The sequence below is a fragment of the Schistocerca nitens genome, chromosome 4 (genome assembly GCF_023898315.1).
Source record: "Schistocerca nitens isolate TAMUIC-IGC-003100 chromosome 4, iqSchNite1.1, whole genome shotgun sequence".
Lineage (NCBI taxonomy): Eukaryota > Metazoa > Arthropoda > Insecta > Orthoptera > Acrididae > Schistocerca > Schistocerca nitens.
In genome coordinates this window covers 119,454,054-119,477,560 of record NC_064617.1, presented here as the reverse complement: position 1 = coordinate 119,477,560, position 23,507 = coordinate 119,454,054, and positions in this window count along the sequence as shown.

Sequence of the window (23,507 nt, the reverse complement as noted above, 5' to 3'; positions counted from 1 at the left end):
GGCCGTTATAGCGCCTTCCATAACCACCAGCGGCGTACGTCGGCCCCACATAATGCCACCCCAAAAAATCAGGGAACCTCCACCTTGCTGCACTAGCTGGACAGTGTGTGTAAGGCGTTCAGCCTGATCGGGTTGCGTCCAAACACGACGATTGTCATAAAATATCCACAGTCAACGTATATTTTCAGGAGAACTGGGGTGACGCAAAACTTTTTTCGATGTGTGGAAATTTTTGGAAATTTGTGGTAAGGACTATGGGACCAAACTGCTGAGGCCATTGGTCCCTAGGCTTACGCACTACTTAATCCCACTTAAACTAACTTACGCGAAGGACGATACACACACCCATGCCCGAGGGAGGACTCGAACCTGCATCAGGGGGAGCCGCGCGAACCGTGACAAGACGCTTCAGACCGCAAGGCTACCCTGCGCGGCTTTTGATGTGTGTATATGGTACATGGGATTCAACGTGAACTGCAAAACGTGTCTTTTATACTCAGAGGTGATATTTAGCGATTTATGGGAACTGGAGGGACGTTATACACACGAACTACCACTAACAGTATCCACCATTGGCGTAAAACTTCTCGTCAATAACACAAAAACTGGCAAAAGTTATTGTATCAGTACACTCTGAAAAGGGAATCCCAACACTTAAGAGGCTATACACACAAGAGGGGCGTACTGTTTATCTTATTCCGCCTACGCACAAAACTTGCCTAGTCTTACATCGCGTACTGATTATGAGGGTCTGGCTGTAGTTTAATGTTTAGCAGTATGGAGTGTACTGACGGTAAATTAGTTATCTTAGTCTTTGATTATGGCGGAATACAGCCAAAAATGGGACTGTAATATATTTAGCTACTAATCCCTACTGTTCTATCATATCAACCAGTGGTGGTGTAAAAACACGTAAGTGCAATGGCCACACTATGGTTCATTCAAGTGGAAGGAATTTTTGTCATGAAAACATGTAAAATAACTTCTTTATGCTAACGCAATGGAAGCAAACAGCACAGTATGGCCTTGTGAACAGAAACACAAGCCGTACCTGACATATTTTTCTTAATCTATAGCCTGATGCTTCTGAAATGGACCACGGAGGCTTGAAGTAAAAGACTGAATTTAAACCTTTGCTCTTATTACAGTTACTTTACATTAAGGAAATTCCAACGCGTAACAAACAGTGTTCTTAAATGCTAATGTCCATTACAAAGCGAAGATTTGACAATAACTTGGCAGACATAGCGATCAGCATGTGGGTGCCCCCATGAGAGAAGGGAAAGTATTTCATAAGCTTGTGAGTGGTCCAACGTGCTACAAAAGAGGTAAACATTGCTGAGGAGAAAGGAAAAAAGATAAACTTGTTATTCATTCACAGAAAGTTGCGGTGCTGATGAACTTACAATTTCGTTAACGTAGTTTCACGAGACAACAGCAGAAGGAGAGAAAAACTGATGTTAACTACAGTCATTGAAGCAAAAGAGCGAACACATTGCTCGACCAAAAAGAATGAAGCTTACGACACACGTCGCAAAGACCTCAGCGATGCGGAAAGAGTTTGGCACGAAGAACTGTGACTACCTACCAGCAGTATGCCAGCAAGAAGTTGCAATGCGTCTCACCGTCGATGCCTCGTGGTACAGCTGCACAAAGGGCCCCCATCGGCCAACACCATCTCCTATACGTCCACTCTCCCCCCCCCCCCCCCCAGGGGCGCAGCATTCGGTTGCTGGGTACGGTCTTGGCGACCCCGGGTACCTGCTGAGCAGGGTACTTGTAAGCACTGCCATTCCTCTGTTATGTTTCACCTAAGGCCGTGTGGTGGGGTGGTGGAATATTGTGTGTTTCGGAGAATGGGGGCCTTGGCTTCATCGCCTGGACCGCAAGAAAAAACCCTCAACCTCAAGGTGTGCTTCATGCTGCTGAGGTGAATGGCTGTTAAGGTAAAACAGTCTCTAGGAGGTAACCTCTGCAGCACCACCTCCCTCCCCCCCCCCTCCAACCCCCGGCACACTGTCAGGTAGTACCTTCAACCACTAATAGAGAGGTTGGTTGGTCAGTCCTCCCGAGAAGGAGTCTCAGAATTGTAGTAACAGGGCATTAGTGTGCCATAACAGGGGGGGGGGGGGGGGGAACCTTTAAGAAGGTCTCCCCTATCTATATTCATGAGGCATTGTAGGGTATTGCTGGGTTCCTAAGAAGTTCGTAATGGGACGCTTCTAGTCGAAACTAGTAATTTAAACCAAGCTCCAAAATTCTGGGATGTAAGGCCTTAGGTGACTAGCCAGTTGAGACTGAGCTGCATAACACCCTTAACTGTAGTAAAGGCGTGGTTACCTGCTCCAATATAACCGAGATGGACCCTGTGGAGTTACGTGAAGAACACAAAAATATGAGCGTCACGGCTGTGCAAAACTATCGGCGGAGAGTCAATGGCACATTGCAAAGATTCCGCAGCATTTATTATAACGTCTAGTACTCCAAAATTAGCTGAACACATCCTTGCAGGCTACATCCGTTTTAAGGTTCGCCTGTTTGTTTATAACACAATGCAATGCTTTAGATGTCAAAGATTTGGCCATACCACTATGGGATGTAATGCTTGTCAAGCACTGAAAGTCAATATCAAAGGATATGTCGCCGCACCCAGAGTGGTGGTTCACCAGCCTGTACACACAGACTCTGAACTGGGATGGTCTGAAAGGCTCCAGTCGATATCTGAATGCCCTAATAATGTACAGCGTCTAAGATAGGAAATACGTGCTGATCCATAGACCACAGTGCCATCGAAACGTGATGGAAAAATGCCTAGGAAAACTGCAGGGGGCGGGACCTGCCAGCTCCCCATTCTTTTCCGCTAAGGAATTTCAAAATGTTCAATGACTGAAAGCCCTTTCTTTATAGGTCTTTCAGGTATGAGAGAAAAGTTAATTTCGAGTCAAATAATAAGCCCAAAAAGTGCACATTTTCTTGAAAACGTAAAATATTGTCCCTCATTGTGAGCACTGGTTGGTTACAACTTCGGTGAGCATAGTTAAAATTGACACATGTAGTCTGCCTTGGTGAGAACCGAAAATCAGCTGTCTTGGCCTAATGGTCAGCTGTAGCAGCGTCATCGTCATTGTAAGATGGGACGAGCAGTAGATGATTGGAAAGTCATCCACAAACAAAGAGCATTTGACAGGGCTCTTGACTGCGGAGGGAATGCCATTGAAAAAGCACACTGGGACCGGCTCGGGTGACCTCGAGATTCGAGCAGCCAGACGAGAGCCTTACCCACACATCTGGTAAGGGCCACTCTCTGGTAACTGTTAGCGGCGCTACAGTTCTTGCCTGGTTTCCAGAATGGAATTAATATTGCCTCCTTCTAAGGCATAGGGTACCGTCCATTAAACCAGATCTGGCTGAAAGAGGAGAGGAGCTTTCCTTTCGCTTCAGGGCACAGATGGCGAAGCATGGCATAGTGGATCTCATCAGGTCCTGGAGCGGTGTCTGTGACCATAGACGCAGCTGATTCCAGTTCCCACATGGAGAATGGAAGGTTGTAGCCTTCCTCATCATTCGTGAAGAAAATGGAGCTTCCTCATCTGCGCAGTCCTACGGAACATTTGGAAAGCAGGAGCTTCTCTGGATGACGCAGTGACTGTAAAAAAGTGTTCAGCTAAAACCTGAGCCATGTGTTCTGGCACGTCCACCATGACTCCATTTCTAAGGCTGTAAGTGGACATGTACTGCTCTTGCCTGATATCCGCCTTATTAGTTCCCAGACTTGTGAAGCGGAAAAGGATCAGTTAATGGAAGTTGTGAATTCCTTCCAGGAAACTCACTTACATTCCTTTATCACTCGCCTCGCATGAGCTCTGAAATCATGAAGGTTTTCTGTTTTTGGATGGTGTTTGAAGTTCTGCAGTGCTGTTCGTCTGGCTCTGATTGCCAAGCGACAGTAGTCATTCCACCAAGGTACAGACTGTCATATGAGGTGATTACTAGACTGGGGAATGGACTCTGCGACAGCCTGTTGGATCTTACATGTGATATGAGCCACTGTCTCCTGTGCACAAGCCTTTTGTTCAAAAATAGCCTGTTGACTATAGTACAACCAACTTTCCCTTCGAGTCATCCATCTTCGTGGTTTCCTGTCGGCCACCGTCCAAGTCGGCAGACGGATTCACACTGGGAGGTGGTCACTAGAATGTAAACCTGCAGCCACTTCCCAATGGGCCGAGTTTGCAATAGCTGGGAAATAAAAACAAATGTCAGTGGCTGAAAAACACCCTGTAGCTGTCGAAAAGAGTGTCATCTGACCCAAGTTCAGAAGGCAGATATTCTCAGAATGGACGAGTCGCTCGATCATTCGATCCCTGGGGTAAGTGGTAGCCGAGCCCCACAGCACATTGTGCGCATTGAAGTCCCCAACAAGAAGGAAGGGGCGTGGGATTGCCTGGACGAGTTCTGTCAGTGCGTCTGCCTCGAAAACATCATGAGGTGGAAGATATAAAGAACAAACTGTGATATTGAATGGTGCAGCTGCTTGCATGGCTGTGAGAAGAGGGACAGCAGGGCAGTGGCATCTGTCATCAATGAAAACAGCCACTCCACCTGTAGCCGTGTCTCCAGAGTACCGCCCTTCCTGTAGGGATGGTAAACCTGTAATGGATGTTTGTCGGAGACTTTAAAATGAGTGTCTTGTAAACAGAAGCAGAACGGTTTCTCCTGGACCAGGAGCTGTAATTCTTCCAAATGTGATCAGTATCCATTTAAATTCCATTGTAACACAGGATTCCCCGTGGGAGCCATTAATTGGCGATGCTTGGTCTTGTCTCTCTCCCTCGAAGGCGGTGCTTTACAGGGGAGGTCAAGGGAAACATTAGCCGGTTCCCGGCTCTCCGGTTCCTCCGACTGGAAGTCCATATCCTCCAGTAATAGTCCCCATCAGAGAGGGTGAGAGCTCGCGGATCAGAAGATTTAACTGGCAATTTTAACTACTTTTTGAAGGATGTTTGTCTTACTTATGGGAGGAGTTGGTTGCTCGGGTTGAGGGGACGGCTTAATAGGCTTCTGATGGTGGGCTGTATGTGGCTTAGGCGGTAAGCCCATCGACGACGGCTTTCAATTGATTTCTGGTTCAAACGTAGCGTTTCCCCCACAGGTACACCGACAAGTGCATGTGCTCGTACACGAATCTGTGGTCTGAGTTTGTGTGGAGGCATCACGCTTGGCGATTGGTTTCTAAAGGGCCGACGCAAAAGAAGTAGCAAAAACGGGAGGTTGCATAGCCTTGAAAATTTTTTAGCTTCACTATAGCGTATGCATGTCTTGACTTTAAATTCCTAAATTTTCCTTTCCTCATTGTTAACCTTACGCTTTCTGCTCTACAGTGGGAGACCCCCAGAACAGTGGTCCAGCCCAACTTTGAATGGCTGTTCAGGAAACGACCATATGCGACCAAGCCATTCAGGATATGTACTACTGTCTGCCTCAAGGATCTGGATCTATCAAACCTCCAAATAGACAGCCATGGATGGTACTTGTTGCCGCTGTAGCGTCTTCAGAGACCCAAAGTTATTTTAAGCTTGACATGGTACAAGAAAACTTGTACTTCAGATTTTGTTAACTTTGTTTTCTTCCATTTTAAGTATGTGCCACAGTTTTATTGTTGTTTATACAGCTGGACCCCAGCAAGAAAATGTCCTCAGTGGTTCCACTGTTTTTCCTGATTGGGTTTTCAAAGTGCATCCTCCAGAACAATTTACAAATTATGATGCAGAGTTATATGGCATTATGATGGCACTGGAGAGGATTGACAGACATCACGATACGAGGTGTCTTGTCTGTTCTGACTTGTTTAGTGCATTACAAGCACTTCATCAAATGAACCCAGTAGACCAGGTGATTCAGTTCATTTTGACTCCTTACAGCGGCTCCAATACTGTGCTGGGTATTTCGTCACATTAGGATAAAGGGGAAACGACATGGCTGACAAAGCACCCATGGTAGCATGTTGGGATGATGATGTCCCATCCTGTTGTACCCCATAATCTCATTTTCTGATAGGTGTGTCATGCGTCAGTGGGTGACTGAATAGTTGCAGGTGACAGAAAACAAACTGCAGTCACTCAGACCGACCACACAGGCATGACGGGCTTCATATCAACGCACCACTGGAAGGAGGTTTAGCTTACCAGGCTGCACATCGGACATACCCCTTTAACACATGGCTTCCTCCTCCAGCGGGTGGATCAACCATTCTCTGAAGCCTGTCGGAACAGCCTTCGTCCCCACAAATGAGATTGGCATGCTGACTTTTCGTGAGGGCGTTGATGATCATGATGTGGAGAGTCCCTCACCTCAGGTCACCGTCATCAACAGCATCCAAAACTGCGTCTCGTCCAGTCTTCAACTGCCTCATTCACAGCACCCACCGGAGGTCGCACTTTTTGGAGCACCTTCTAGCCAACCGCAGTCTTAGCTTCCGGGTGCAATACAACGGCCCAATCCGCTCACGTCAAAAGAGCCCCCTTTGGATTCCTTGTTCTCCACTTTTAACTCACAGAGCCTCTACTGTGAAGTTCCAGCAAGCAATGGAAACACTCGTCCACGAACTTGGTGGAAAAGATCGTTCCACCCACGTACTCCAAGTCACATCCACCAAGTCAGAGAGCGCTGGTGTCCTGTGCCACCATATCCTTATTCTTCGATCCCCCCCCCTCCCCCTCCCCCGCCTCCCTCGTGCTATTGTCCTGTACATTCCAACGGTTCAGGCCCTAGTTTCTAAGTTTGGAGAGAACAGAAAATTCGCCTTATTCCACAGCTAAAGTAACAGAATGGATTTCATGCAAGAGAAGGAGTGTTCGTGAAATAGAAAGTCCTGACTATGGAAGGAAAATCAGGTTTAAATAAAACACATGCCCCACAGATCACTTATCATATACACTGGTCTAAGTAGCAAATGATAAAGATTACACATAAAAATGGGAAAATATCGTTTTAGTTGACTGTATACACTCTGAAGAAAGATATACTCAATTACACGTACATGTTTCATCATCTAAGACAGTCTGAATCTTCACCCACTGACGCTGTTTGCTGATTTATTAACTTACGCCATTCTCCAGTTTACCTAGTGGCTTGATGTGTGAATACACACCGCATCAAGACGCCAGCTGGTGAGCGGCCTGTGACTGAGACACTGGTGATGGGCCTGTCCCCATACTCAGCCCCAATGCCCAGTGAGGCTGACAGTGCCAGCTGCCTGTGCCAAATGGGGACTCTCCCCTTTGACGTCACCGCTGCCGAAGGTATCACTCATCACACAAACTCGGGGAGTATTTGTAAAGTATACGGGGTATTATAAAAAAAAAAAGTATTCCATATTCTGAGAGAAGGTAGTATGGACCGAAACAAGAGTAAATTTACACTAAACATGGGTTCTAAAATGCATACCTCAGGAGTTATGAGCACTTGTTCATCTTTGCTACTGTGAAACACATCTCTTCTACTGAGCAAGTGTTCATACCTTGTAAGGTAAGCATTTTACAGCAGAAGTTAGTGGATATTTTTTCCTTGTTTTGATTCATACTAAACTCTAAACTCAGCCTGAACAGGCCTCAGACTAACCGCCGTGTCCTCAGCCGATAGGCTTCATTGGGTGCGGATATGGCGGGGCTTGTGGTCAGATCACCGCTCCCCCGCCCATTGTCAGTTTTCGTGACCGGATTCGCTACTTCTCAGTCAAGTAGCTCCTCAGTTGGTCTCACAAGGGCAGAGTACGTCCCAGTTGCCAACAGCACTCGGCAGACCCGGGCAGTCAGCCATCTAAGTGCTAGCCAAACCCGACAGCGCTTAACTTCGGTGATCTGACCACCTCTCAAAATATGGAAAGCAAAGAGCTAGTAGTAGAAGAGATGTGTTTCACAGTATCAGAGATGTACATTTACTCATAGATCTTAAGAAAAACATTTAAGAGCGTGTACCTAAACACAACAGAAGAGAATTGAGGCATTTGATACGTGGCTCTACAGAACAATTTTAAAATTAGTTGGACTGATGAGGTAAGGAATGAGGCGGTTCTCCGCAGAAGCATCAAGGAAAGGAATGTATGGAAAACACTGACAGAATAATAGAACACTGTTGAGACATCAACGAATAACTTCCATGGAACTAGAGGGAGCTGTACAGAGTAAAAACTGTAGGGATAAACATGGACTGAAGTACACCCAGAAAATAACTGAGGACGTAGGTTACAAGTGCTGCTCTGAGATGAAGATGTTGGCAAGGAGAGGAATTCGTGGTGGTCCGCATCAGCCAGTCTGAAGACTGACGACTATTATTTTTATTATTTTTAATCTTCCATTCAGAACAAGCACTCTGAGGTATATTGTTTACTGTTTTGATATCCTTCTTAATTTGAAAATGAGTACTGCATTTGTTATTTTTCATGTGTGTGCTTTCTTATTAATCATTTTCCTGATTTTCTGATGTTGATCATGATTTACATTCTTTAGTCTCATACCTAGCAGTCATACAACATGACAGGACAGAAGTATCACTATATAACTTTTCCAGATGTGATGCCAATAAATGGATCTTACTGTGTATCTGCCAGCAGGCGTAGAGCTTAAAAAAGTAGTAAAATACAGTTTGTTTTCAGTGAGTTCTGGGGCTCTGTTGACAGTCAATACTGTTCCTTAGAAGGAGCTGTGCAGACATCTGGAACTGTCTTAGGCATCGAGAGACGTCAGCCTAGTCTAGCGTATGCCAAATTTTTGGTTATCTGACACTACAGGAAAGGGAAAAACATATGACAGGCTTCCTGTCTGAGAACCTTCCGGGCTTGGGACGGGGAGGCAGGCGTTGTTTGAATGAGCAACCCCTGTGTCTGAAAACGGCTGGGGTTGTTGCTCTGCCCATGGTCTGCAGACTCACGTGAACACGTTTGTTCTTTAGAAATTTGGAGAAAACTATTCTGTACAATTATTTCATGAGCCCACTCGAAGTGTAAATGGTTGCGAAAACATACTTGACAACAAATAATACTGAACAGACAGGGAGCATCATGATGGATACAGCGAATACTGACCACAAGGTTGTTGTAGCTAGCTTGAATGCAGCAGCACCCTAATCCACCAGAACTAAACGCAAAATACATCTGTTTAAAAAAGCAGATAAAATTTCGCTTGACTCCTTTCTAAGAGATAGTCTCCACTCCTTCCGATCTCACTGTCTAAGCGTAGATTAGACGTGGTTTGAATTCAAAGAAATAGTGTCGCTGGCAATTGAGAGGTACATACGAAATAAATAAATAATTGATGGAACTGATCCCCCATGGACACAAAACGGGTCAGAACACTGTTACAGCAGCAACGAAAAAAAGCATGCCAAATGCGAAAGAACGCAGAATCCTCAAGTTTTACACAAGGTCGAAATTTAGCGCCAATTTCAGTTCGACATGCTTAAATCCAAAGAGATTCTGGTCATATGTAAAGTACAAGAGCAGAAAAACACAATCAGTACCTTCACTGCGCGATAACAATGGTGATGTCACTCATGGTAGTGCCATTAAAGCAGAGTTACCAAACACAGTTATCCGAAACTCTTACACCATAGAAGATGAAGTAAATATTCCAAAATTCAAATCTAGAGCAAATGCGAAGAGGAATCATTTTAGATATTTTCGGTGAAGCGAAGTAGCTTATATCACTGAATAAAAGTCAAGACCTTCGGTCCTCATTGCATAACACTCAGATTAATTTCAGAAAATGCTGTTACAATATGTCCATACTTAGCAGTCATATACAACCGCTCGCTCGTCGAAAAATCGGTACCTAAAGGCCTGAAAGTTGCAGAAGTCACGCGCCGTTCGAGAGTCGGGACGGTGGAAAAATACACAATGTGATCAAAAGTACTCAGACACCTGGCTGAAAATGACTGACAAGTTCGTGGCGCCCTCCATCGGCAATGCTGGAATTCAGTATGGTGTTGGCCCATCCTTAGCCTTGCTGAGAGCTTCCACTCTCGCTGGCATAATTTGAATCAGGTGCTGGGACGTTTCTTGGCAAATGGCAGCCCATTCTTCACGGAGAGCTGCACTGAGGAGAGGTATCGATGTCGGTCAGTGTGGTCTGGCACGACGTCGGCGTTCCAAAAATACCCCAAATGTGTTCTATAGGATTTAGGTCAGGACTCTGCGCAGGCCAGTCCATTACACGGATGTTATTGTCGAGTAACTACTCTGCCACAGCCTGTGCATTATGAAAGATGCAATTACCATCCTCGAATTCCTCTTCAACAGTGGGAAGCAAGAAGGTGCTTAAAACATCAATGTAGGGCTGTGCTGTGATAGTGTCACGGATAGACGTCTGCCTATTACACATTACGACCCTCTTCAACTGTCGGGGGTCTCTGTCAGACCATAGACGAGGTCGGCCTGTACGCTTTTGTGCTTCACGTTTCCACTTCACTATCACATCGTAAACAGTGGACCTAGGGATGTTTAGAAGTGTGAAAATCTCGCGTACGCACGTATGACACAAGTGACACCTAATCACCTGACAACGTTCGAAGGCCGTGAGTTCGGCGGAGTTCCCAATTCTGGACTCTCACGATGTCTAATGACTACTGAGGTCGCTGATATGGAGTGCCTGGCAGTAGGTGGTAGCACAATGCACCTAATATGGAAAACGTATGCTTTTGGAGGTGTCCCGATACTTTTGATCACATACTGCAACTTGAAAGTGGTCCAATGAACCCTGTGCCAGGGACTCAGTTATGAGTTGGAGAGCACTCGTGTGGATGTAGATCTTCTACATCTGAATCTGCATACCTACTGCGCAAGGTGCATAGCGGAGTGTACCTTGTACAACTACTAATCATTTCATTTCTTGATCCGCTTGCAAATAGAGCGAGGAGAAAACGACTATCTATATGCCTCCCTATGAGTCTTAATGTCTAGTATCTTATCTTCGTGGTCCTTACGCGAAATGTATGTTGGCGGCAGTAGAATCGTTTGGCAGTTAGCTTCATATGCCGGTTCTCTAAATTTTCTCAATAGTTTCTCGAAAAGAACGTCGCCTTCCCTCCAGCGATTTCCATTTGAGTTCCCGAAGCATCTCCGTAACACTTACGTGTTGTTCGAACCTACAGTAGCGAATCTAGTAGCCCTCCTCTGAATTGGTTCGATGTCTTCCTTCAATCTTACCTGGCGCGGTCCCGAACAGCACTCGAGAACCAGCGTCCTACATGCGGTCTCCTTTAGAAGTGAACCACTGTTTCCTAGAATTCTCCCAATAAACCGAAGTTGACCATTCGCCTTCCCTACCACAGTTGTCACATGCTCGTTCCACCTCCTATCGCTTTGCATCGTTACGACCAGGTATTTAAATGACTTGACTGTGTCAATCAGGACACTGGTAATACTGTACCCAAACATTACAGAATTGTTCTTGCTACTCATTTCCATTAACTTACATTTGTCCACATTTAGAGGTACCTGCCACATATCACACCAACTAGAAATTGTCTAAATCGTCTTGTATCTCCTACAGTCACTCAGCTTCGACACATTACCGAACAACACAGCATCATTAGCTTACAACCCCAGATTGCTGCCCACCCTGTCCCCTAAATCATTTACGTGTATAGGGAGCAACAGCGGTCGTATCACACTTCCTTGGGACACTCCTGACGATACCCTTGTCTCTGATGAACAATCGCAGTCGAGAGGAACAAATTGGGTTCTATTACTGAAGAGGTCTTCGAGTCACTCACATATCTGTGAGGTTATTCCATGCGCTCGTACCTTCGTTAACTGCCCGCAGTGGGGCACCGTGTCGAATGCTTTCCGGAAATCTAGAAACATGCGATCTGCCTGTTGCCCTTCATACATCTCAGTATATCATCTGAGGAAAGGGCAAGCTGAGTTTCAGACGAGGGATGCTTTCTAAATCCATGCTGATTTGATATAGACTTCTCAGCCTCAAGAAAGTACACTCCTGGAAATGGAAAAAAGAACACATTGACACCGGTGTGTCAGACCCACCATACTTGCTCCGGGCACTGCGAGAGGGCTGTACAAGCAATGATCACACGCACGGCACAGCGGACACACCAGGACCCGCGGTGTTGGCCGTCGAATGGCGCTAGTTGCGCAGCATTTGTGCACCGCCGCCGTCAGTGTCAGCCAGTTTGCCGTGGCATACGGAGCTCCATCGCAGTCTTTAACACTGGTAGCATGCCGCGACAGCGTGGACGTGAACCGTATGTGCAGTTGACGGACTTTGAGCGAGGGCGTATAGTGGGCATGCGGGAGGCCGGGTGGACGTACCGCCGAATTGCTCAACACGTGGGGCGTGAGGTCTCCACAGTACATCGATGTTGTCGCCAGTGGTCGGCGGAAGGTGCACGTGCCCGTCGACCTGGGACCGGACCGCAGCGACGCACGGATGCACGGATGCACGCCAAGACCGTAGGATCCTACGCAGTGCCGTAGGGGACCGCACCGCCACTTCCCAGCAAATTAGGGACACTGTTGCTCCTGGGGTATCGGCGAGGACCATTCGCAACCGTCTCCATGAAGCTGGGCTACGGTCCCGCACACCGTTAGGCCGTCTTCCGCTCACGCCCCAACATCGTGCAGCCCGCCTCCAGTGGTGTCGCGACAGGCGTGAATGGAGGGACGAATGGAGACGTGTCGTCTTCAGCGATGAGAGTCGCTTCTGCCTTGGTGCCAATGATGGTCGTATGCGTGTTTGGCGCCGTGCAGGTGAGCGCCACAATCAGGACTGCATACGACCGAGGCACACAGGGCCAACACCCGGCATCATGGTGTGGGGAGCGATCTCCTACACTGGCCGTACACCACTGGTGATCGTCGAGGGGACACTGAATAGTGCACGGTACATCCAAACCGTCATCGAACCCATCGTTCTACCATTCCTAGACCGGCAAGGGAACTTGCTGTTCCAACAGGACAATGCACGTCCGCATGTATCCCGTGCCACCCAACGTGCTCTAGAAGGTGTAAGTCAACTACCCTGGCCAGCAAGATCTCCGGATCTGTCCCCCATTGAGCATGTTTGGGACTGGATGAAGCGTCGTCTCACGCGGTCTGCACGTCCAGCACGAACGCTGGTCCAACTGAGGCGCCAGGTGGAAATGGCATGGCAAGCCGTTCCACAGGACTACATCCAGCATCTCTACGATCGTCTCCATGGGAGAATAGCAGCCTGCATTGCTGCGAAAGGTGGATATACACTGTACTAGTGCCGACATTGTGCATGCTCTGTTGCCTGTGTCTATGTGCCTGTGTTTCTGTCAGTGTGATCATGTGATGTATCTGACCCCAGGAATGTGTCAATAAAGTTTCCCCTTCCTGGGACAATGAATTCACGGTGTTCTTATTTCAATTTCCAGGAGTGTATATTCGAACTGACAATATGTTCAAGGATTCTGCAGAAAACCAAAGATGGGGATATTGGTTTGTCAGTTTGCGGGTCCGTTCTTTTACGCCTCCTATTACTGGAGTCATCTGCTCTTTTTTCCAATAGCTTGGGAGTTTGTGCTGGGAGAGAGATTCACGGTAAATGCAAGCTAGGTAAGGGGCCACTGCCGTAGTCTACACCTTGTAGAACCGAACTGGACTTCCATCCGGACCTTGTGATTTACTTGCTATCAAATATTTCAGCTGTTCTCTGTGTAAGGGATGCTTATTACTATGTCGCCCTTATGCGTGTCTGTTCAATGGTCAAATGACGGTGTGTTTATACGATTCTCCTGTGTGTACGGTTTCTTGAACGTGAAATTTAAAACCGGCTTTCCTTTTGCTATCTTCAACTGCCACACCAGACTGGTCGACAAGGGACTGAAATAGAAGCCTTAGACCTGCTTAACGATTGTACGAATGGCCAGAATGTTCTCGGGTTCTCTGCCAGATCTTTTGCTACGGTGTGACGGCGGTAATTATGTGCTTCGTGCATAGATCTTTTCACAAACGCACAAATCTCTGCTAACCTTCGTTTGTGCGTTCTCTTTTGAACCGAGAGTGCAACAGCCTCTGCTTCCTCAGCATCTTCCGAGTTTCGTTATTAAACCATGCTGGATCCTTTCCATCTTTACTAGGCACATAACTCTCCAGACCAATATTTACAATCTGCTTCAACTTCTAGTTCTAGGGGACTGATGACCTCAGATGTTAAGTCCCATAGTGCTCAGAGCCATTTGAACCATTTTTGTATCACTAGTCTCTCTATGATTATTTCAGTAGCAAAATTCAGTTCAACTAAATTTAATTTTTAGCTTCACTTGGAATAGTTTTGGTTTTTACATTTCAAGGCAAATTATGCAACACTACGCTCAATTAACTTCAAAATTTCGGTCATGATAGTAATCAAAACTAAATTAAGTTTCAAATGACTATAACTCATTTGCATTTTTTCATCACCTGTGAAGCAGGTATTTTAGACAGTAACACTTACAATTTTTGCAAAACGATACTTTGCATAATTTGAGAGTATTTTAGTAAAACTCGAACTAGCTTCACTTTTAATAATCCTTACACATCTGAGAAACATAAATAAACAATAATAGTGCATGTGAAATAGGATATTCGGTTTGATAAACACTTAGGACGGGATCCTGCATATGTTCATGATCAGGATAAAAGTTATGGTTCTAAACACATGTTCATAGCACTTTGATTATTATTAAAATCACTCACACAAATTAACTGGTCCATGCTCTGATACATATCTGTTCGCATGAAGTTGGTGGAGCAGTGGCGAAGTAGTGGTGGCAAGCGACGTGGCGGCTAACTGTACTCACGGCTCTTGATGTTTGAATGCTCTATACAATTTCTTCTTAGCGACGGATTTTTAACGTGTTGGAGCCATTCCTTATTGCCGAGAGTACCATGCAAGAGGCAAATCCACATCCGAGGCAAAATTCCTTGCAATGCTGTTTCAGGTTGCCTCCCTTGGCACAGCCGATGTGTACCGTGCAGCGGCTAGCCACTGACTGCGTACGTTCCCACCAAGTAGCCGCCCAGTTCGACCGCCAAAACCACCTTTTACATCGCGCCGAGCCACTTCCGTCGCGGAGGGACTTCCGTACATCTTTTATATTTTACAATAGAAGTGCCCTAAACATGGACCACCTTCCAATATACAATGTTTTTCTTCTAAGTATACACAGATTATAAAATTTCATTATTTTAAACATCATTTAGCTTTTTCCATATATACATCACAATATTTTAAATTTCCTGTCACAAATCAATGACCTTAATTAACAAAGAATACACAGTTCGTAATTATAGATATACGGTTATATAATATAAATGTACTCCTATGTAAGTGTTACAGGCGCACTGCTCTGACCGAGGGTGGTGAGCTATGGAGAGCGACTCAAGGGGATTCTGTGATGAGATGTCTTAGAGTACAGTCTCTTTGTATCAAGCAGTTGCTCGTATTTAGAGTTAAAGACGTTCCAGGGAGCAACATCTTACCTTTATTTACCGCCCAAATAGCGAGCGTGTTAAAATGTCGCTTCCAGAATGGGAAGGTGCGCCGGCGCCAGATCGAATCCATCCAGTGGACTGATGATGAGAGTCACTGTGCCATCTAGCCTGGATGTGGATGTTAGGTGGTTTCCCACATCAGACTAGGTGGGTGCTCGGGTGGTACCCACCTCAGCTACACGATACGCAAACATTTCGTAATCTTTCAGTCACTTTCATATGAATAACTCTACACGGAGACAGTTGGGGCACACATGATCAGTCGCAGGTGACAGGAAGGGCATCCGTCCACCCTTCAAACCAAGAGTTCCGAACCCGTCAGTAACCACGCTGATCCTGCATCGATGTTGGATAAAGGAACAAGACATAGAAAAAGTAGCTTGCCTTGATCTGAAATAGAATTATACCATCCTGCTTTTCAACTATTAGCGTCCATTTTTTTTCCACGTCCATCCTTGTGATTGGAGTTCTGGCGGACTTCACACGTTTGCTTTTGTAAGAAAATGAAGCACCTACTGCTGTCCTTATGATGTCGTTTATCGGTGCTTCAGTGCACCATGTTCAGGTCTTAGCTGACGCTGAGAGGGTTAACACCATCCGTATACACGATGCATCAGAGGCTAACATATGTAACTGGCTTTCGCTGATTACCTGTAACTGCAATGTTGGAGAGACGACAGGATTCTGACATTCATGTCTCTTTTCCTCATTCACACTTTGATATTACGCCCTTTGACGTCGACAATGCATACCGGTACGCGCCTAAAGTCAGTCCTACAGTCACAGGCCTCCTTTTCTTTGTCTGAGCGGATGGGTCAGTGTTACCCCGCGCTCAGTGGAAACGTGTAGGCGCGTACCGGTATGCATTGTCGACGTCAAAGGGCGTAATATCAAAGTGTGAGTGAGGAAGAACGGGCAGTCTCGGGGAAATCGGTTTGTCGTACTGCGACTGCGTCTCGCACAGGGCATAATCCTTCGACAGAGATGCACGTTTGGAGACAGTGGATAGAAGGTCGTATAGACAGCGACATGCTGCTATTGGAGCACAGAATGTGACCAAAGTGCCAGATAGTCGCTATCATGTCCGCATGGCCGTAACCGAGAGAACAGCTAAGGCGCAGTGTAGGCTCGATGCTGGAGGACTGTAACGGATGAGGTGATGTCTGCCTCGATGGTTCGACGCTGTCTAATGAGGACTGGGCTACTGGCGTGAGGGTGACTGCGTCATTTTCCACTGACCACAAACCACCAATGCATAAGACTGCAATGGGTACATAGACACCGTCACTGGAGTGCTGAATGGCAAAATGTACTTTTCTCAGACAAGTCTCGCTTCAGCCTGTCCTACATTGATGATGTACGTGTTCGACGCTACTGTGGTCAACCCAATAGGCCAGGTCGCTTTGGAGTGCCATTAACTATAATCTGTGGCGTCGCCTCTTATTGAAGGCAACCTCGACAGCAATCGCTAATGTTACACCAAGAAAGTTTTATGGCTGTGGCCCTGCTTCTGTTGCAGGTAGTTCCACATGCCATATTACAACAGGACAATGGTCGGCAACATGTGGTGAAGAATGTGCAAGAAAGACAGGCACCGCTTTTATCCTGGCCTGCAGTTTCACCTGACAGGTCACCCACTGAATATGCCTGCTATGTCATCGACAATTTGTTTATTCTGATCCACATGAAATCACTGTGCTTTGTGCACACATATATCGACTGTGTAGCAATGTGTCTCCCATCACCATGTCCAGGCCCTCTTGGATTCCAAGTTAAAACGTCTATGTCTATGATTGCAACATGTAGCGTACTGAATTCCCACTGTCAAACTACTGTTCTGTATTCCTAATCATTTGTATGTCCGCATCAGTCCACGCATCCAGCCAGCTGGACTTAAATTCTCTTTCTTCTACACTGTAACCATGTACCCAGTACGCTGGATATTTGACCTGTCTCCAAAATGTTTTCCTCAGTGATACTTTTTCTGTGCTGTTGGCAACATTGCGATGTTCCGCTCACTGCGTCATGGCGGCCACTGCTGGCGACCTCTGTTCAGTGTCTTCTGGAAACGAACGTAAGTACGAATGTCATACTCCGTTTTCTATTATTATTTATTGTCATAATTGTAAATAGATCAACAACTTATGTTACAGTAAGCTAACACCGATACTTCCCAATTATGAAGTCCAACCAGCTAAACATAGGAAAATCTCTATCCAGGTGATAAATACTGAAAGCTACCATTACAATGCCCATTTCTGAAGTCCATATGCCATGTCATTATCAAAAAATATTTGAAATAATACAAAAATTTTGCTTAGGTCTGAAGACTATACTCTCGTGTTCCTAATCGGTAATCACATGTCTCCATCTTGGTTTTGCAGTTTTCCCAAACGGAAGTTGAGCCGTGGCGGGGTGGTCGGTATCGATTCAGCCTTTACTAACATAATCTTTGATCAGTGAGCGACTGGGAGGTGGTGCCGACAACGGGTCAGATAGCGAGACAGTCTCGCTTGGTCAAGCAGTACGTGCGGATGCAGTAGGCGAGTGCAGACAAGGAGCAGTAGTTGCATGGCCACGTGTGTATGTGGCAGTTGGCTCAGTGCCGGAGGGCGAGCATAAGGAAATTTTGCGTCTACTGCAGAGACAGAGGGACAGAGAGAGAGAGAGAGAGAGAGAGAGAGAGAGGAAGTGATGTTTGCGATTCAGTAAGCTGGCTGGTGGAAGGCGACAATGCCGGGTTCCTGAAGAAGGCAGGGATGCAACACGGAGTGTCGCTTCTGGAAGTAAGCGAATACCTTGACTCGTGGTTGCTGTTTCTTTGCTAGGAACGTGGCCGTGCTTGGAATCCCACTCCGATTTCGCTGAAGGGTGCGTGTTTGTTCGATCTGGCGAGCACATAACTCTTATTGGTCAGCTGAGAAGTAGTGAAGTCGATCTGCAAGTGTAAAACGGTTACTTTCCACCGCCCTGGTTTCCAGTGGCTAATAGGTTTCTGATATCTGTATAACTCGTGTTGGAACTGTATATATGCTGTAGCGTAATTTCAGTGTCACACACACGTCACTGGAGAGACAGTATAAACTGCTGATGACTATGCTTGAAGCATAATTCTTTTGTTAATTGTTATTGGTGGGGCCGCGTCGGATTAGCCGAGCGGTCTCAGGCACTGATGTCATGGACTGTGCGGCTGATCCCGGCGGATGTTCGAGTCCTCCCTCGGGAACGGGTGTGTGTGTTCGTCCTTAGGATAATTTAGGTTCAGTAGTGTGTAAGCTTAGCGACTGATGACCTTAGCAGTTAAGTCCCATAAGATTTCACACCCATTTTGTTATTGGTGGTGTTGGGGGAGGGGAGGGGGGGTCGGGATTGGTGAAGGTAGATGGAATTACTTTCGAAGTAACAATCATTTTAACCTTCACCGCGGGGTAGCTTGGATACAGTGATCTTTCAGTGAAAAGCCACTGGACGATAGATATACAAAACATTTGCTAACATAATTAAAGGAACATAGACTGGTACTTAGAGCATTCAACAGGATTACTTATATCGTAATTCCAAATCATGACTGTTTTAATCAAACAAAAAATGTTAACATTACTTATTAGTGGCACTTAGAAGGTTCTTAACAAATCTAGCAAAATTTCCTTAATCATTTCGAGGCACTAACTAAAAAAACATGGTAATAACAACATACCATGTCATCTTGACCTAACGCCAATGCGTACAGCTTCAGATATGCGAAGTGGACACCCGCTATATTATCTTCACCCTTAGACAAAACCAACAGCCACTAGCGCGTGCGACTAAATAACAATTATGCACTACAGCGGTTGCACAACGACAAACGGTAGCCCCTTTAAAATTCATTATATAACTGAGCAAAATGTTTGGACTACAAATCATGGGCACTAACCCCTTCGACAAAGGATAGGAAGTCTAAAGACAATTTTGTTATGACAAAAAGAATTTTACACCAAAATTGCATGAACACGGACACTAGTTAATGGGAATTCAAAAAATGGCTCTGAGCACTATGGGACTCAACTGCTGTGGTCATAAGTCCCCTAGAACTTAGAACTACTTAAACCTAACTAACCTAAGGACAGCACACAACACCCAGCCATCACGAGGCAGAGAAAATCCCTGACCCCGCCGGGAATCGAACCCGGGAACCCGGGCGTGGGAAGCGAGAACGCTACCGCACGACCACGAGATGCGGGCTTAATGGGAATTACCAACCTAAAATTTAAATCTCAAATTTAGCGAGTTTTCGAAAATGACCCGGGATCGAACCCTTTTACAATTGCAAGACACTTGACCAATACAGAACCGAGACAAATTACAACATACATTTTTACATATGGAGTGTAAATGACGAACTTTGCCGGCCGCAGTGGCCGAGCGGTTCTAGGTGCTTCAGTCTCCAACCGCGCGACCGCTACGGTCGCAGGTTCGAATCCTACCTCGGGCATGGATGTGTGTGTGATGTCCTTAGGTTAGTTAAGTTTAAGTAGTTCTAAGTTCTAGGGGACTGATGACCTCAGATGTTAAGTCCCATAGTGCTCAGAGCCATTTGAACCATTTTCACCAACTTTGGGCACTAGTTCTCCTTGAAATTTTCCCCAGAGCAGCCCAAATCTATGGCACAATGTGGTTATTCAAACTCCGGCACAACCAGGTTGAACTACAGGCCAATATCCCTTAAGCGCTATTGTGTAAGCAACAAGAGTGAAGATAACTTCAGTTTGAAATCAACAGCCGGCCGTTGGTGGCCGAGCGGTTCTGGCGCTACAGTCTGGAACCGCGCGACTGCTACGGTCGCAGGTTCGAATCCTGCCTCGGGCATGGATGTGTGTGTTGTCCTTAGGTTAGTTAGGTTTAAGTAGTTCTAAGTTCTAGGGGACTTATGACCTCAGCAATTGAGTCCCATAGTGCTCAGAGCCACTTGAACCATTTTTTTGAAATCAACAACCACATTGAGCAACACGACAACTGTCGGTTTCCTTAAAATTCAATGCTTAGATTGGTGCTTTGAGTACTTTTCATTGAAGAGAATGGTTTTTCCATTTGAGCTCAAAAACCCAATCAAACATAGGACAGCTTTTGTTCCCTTTAAAATTTAACCATTTAAGTTTGAGCTTTACGTAATTGTCATCCAAAAGAATTACCCTCAACTTTATTCTTCGAAAAGATGGAACAAGAACACGTGATCACTTACAGTACACTGAGTTGGCAACTTCCGTTTCAGCACTAGGGAATCAAAATTATATTACCCATTCCGTTGCAGACTGTTTACCAGCACGTTCTGTTGTCAGCATAGAAACCGATCGTCGGTAAACACAAGCCATCAGCTGATAACCTTAAGCAAGCACCACACTCAGAACGTTTCGTTGCTTGCTTGTAAACCTTCCTGCTTCTAAAACAGATAATGGGAAGAAATGTTAATCCACAATAGAGCATGAAAGACACCACCCGACACACTTCTCAAAGCACGGGCAAACAAAATTTTCAACATGAAATTAATGTGTTGGATCGAAGCAGAACACAGTATCCACTCAGACACTCGTGGTGCAATCCCAGTCGAACACAGGCACCATCTCACTAGCCCGCTTTCGCCGCTCTTCGGTACGCCAAAACAACTTAGGCGTCTTGTCGTGGTCCGCGCGGCTCCTCCCGTCGGAGGTTCGAGTCCTCCCTCGAGCATGTGCGTGTGTATGTAGTCCTTAGCATAAGGTAGTTTAAGTTGGATTCAATAGTGCGTAAACTTAGGGACCGATGACCTCAGCAGTTTGGTCCCATAAGACCTTACCACGAATTTCCAAAACAACTGCCGAATACCGACTGCCGAGGGGTCGCCGTGTCCACAGCACGTAATTCCGTCAAACCTTACAGGGAACCTCTCCCGTTAACAGCTCGCAGCTCACTGTTCAAGCGCACGGGCAGAGGACTTAATGCTCGGAACGAGAACGACTTCTGACTTTAGTCGCATCGATACAACTACACAGCCGACTGACAAGTCCAACCGATACGCACGTATCAAGTACGTAGTAGCTACTCTAGTAATCGCACGAGAGCTATTGGCTGCTGTTGGTTAAGTTTGGAAACTGCTAAGCAAATTTCCGTTAAGCTGTAGCAAACGATGATTATAGAAATCCGGGCTGTTTTGCTGTTGATAGCTGTGTTGCTGGAATTGTAATTATGGTTCCATTGCATGCTAAGCTCTTGCTCTTACGTCCACCTAAGTAATTAATACTAATTAATCATGTTGACGCTTCCGTGTTTGTTAAAATTTGTCGTGTGTTCTGGATTTAAATTTTAAAGTCAAGAAGGGTCTTTTTTGTTCTTTGAATATTGTAGCGATTAAGGAGTTCTATATGTTGCACGAGACCTTGCTATTTTTTATGATTTGTTATTGCTACGTGGAGCATGTTGCCATGGGGAACTGTTGCAGGTTGGCTGTTGCACCGGATCGCAATCTAACAGCTCCTTTACGTGTTAAGTAGCGCTTTTCTCGGCGCAGGCACTGAGTATATTTATTTGAATGCTTTAAAAGATGTTGGCCTGTGGAAGGCGTTTTGCAAATAGTGTAGTATTGAACGTGTCTTTTGGATGCTTGTAAGAAAATTTCACGTAACATATCATAGTTTTGTAACATTTTTGTTTTGAAAGCATATGGAAACTTTTGAAAATTTAAATCAGTTTAAATCAGTATAACCCAATTTTAAGACTTTTCATGATGTTTAAGGATTAAAGAAATTATCTTCAGAACTTTAGTTGGTTAATTTATTTAAAATTGTTTTAAATTTTAAGGTTGCTGCATTAAATTATTGTGGAGAGAGTTTTCCAGATGACAGTCAAATGATATTCCACGGTCTGGGTCTTTGATGTTGAATTAAGTTCTTTTAAAATGCAGTTACAGGTTCATCATTTTTCGAGCACTTTCGCTACTTCACGAACTTAGCTCTATTTATAACAATCAGTAAACGCTGTTGTTGTCTTTTTCTTAATTCTAACTAAAAGTCTCTATTGACCGTTTGAGTAGTGTATAAGTTAAATTACACTCCTGGAAATGGAAAAAAGAACACATTGACACCGGTGTGTCAGACCCACCATACTTGCTCCGGACACTGCGAGAGGGCTGTACAAGCAATGATCACACGCACGGCACAGCGGACACACCAGGACCCGCGGTGTTGGCCGTCGAATGGCGCTAGTTGCGCAGCATTTGTGCACCGCCGCCGTCAGTGTCAGCCAGTTTGCCGTGGCATACGGAGCTCCATCGCAGTCTTTAACACTGGTAGCATGCCGCGACAGCGTGGACGTGAACCGTATGTGCAGTTGACGGACTTTGAGCGAGGGCGTATAGTGGGCATGCGGGAGGCCGGGTGGACGTACCGCCGAATTGCTCAACACGTGGGGCGTGAGGTCTCCACAGTACATCGATGTTGTCGCCAGTGGTCGGCGGAAGGTGCACGTGCCCGTCGACCTGGGACCGGACCGCAGCGACGCACGGATGCACGCCAAGACCGTAGGATTCTACGCAGTGCCGTAGGGGACCGCACCGCCACTTCCCAGCAAATTAGGGACACTGTTGCTCCTGGGGTATCGGCGAGGACCATTCGCAACCGACTCCATGAAGCTGGGCTACGGTCCCGCACACCGTTAGGCTGTCTTCCGCTCACGCCCCAACATCGTGCAGCCCGCCTCCAGTGGTGTCGCGACAGGCGTGAATGGAGGGACGAATGGAGACGTGTCGTCTTCAGCGATGAGAGTCGCTTCTGCCTTGGTGCCAATGATGGTCGTATGCGTGTTTGGCGCCGTGCAGGTGAGCGCCACAATCAGGACTGCATACGACCGAGGCACACAGGGCCAACACCCGGCATCATGGTGTGGGGAGCGATCTCCTACACTGGCCGTACACCACTGGTGATCGTCGAGGGGACACTGAATAGTGCACGGTACATCCAAACCGTCATCGAACCCATCGTTC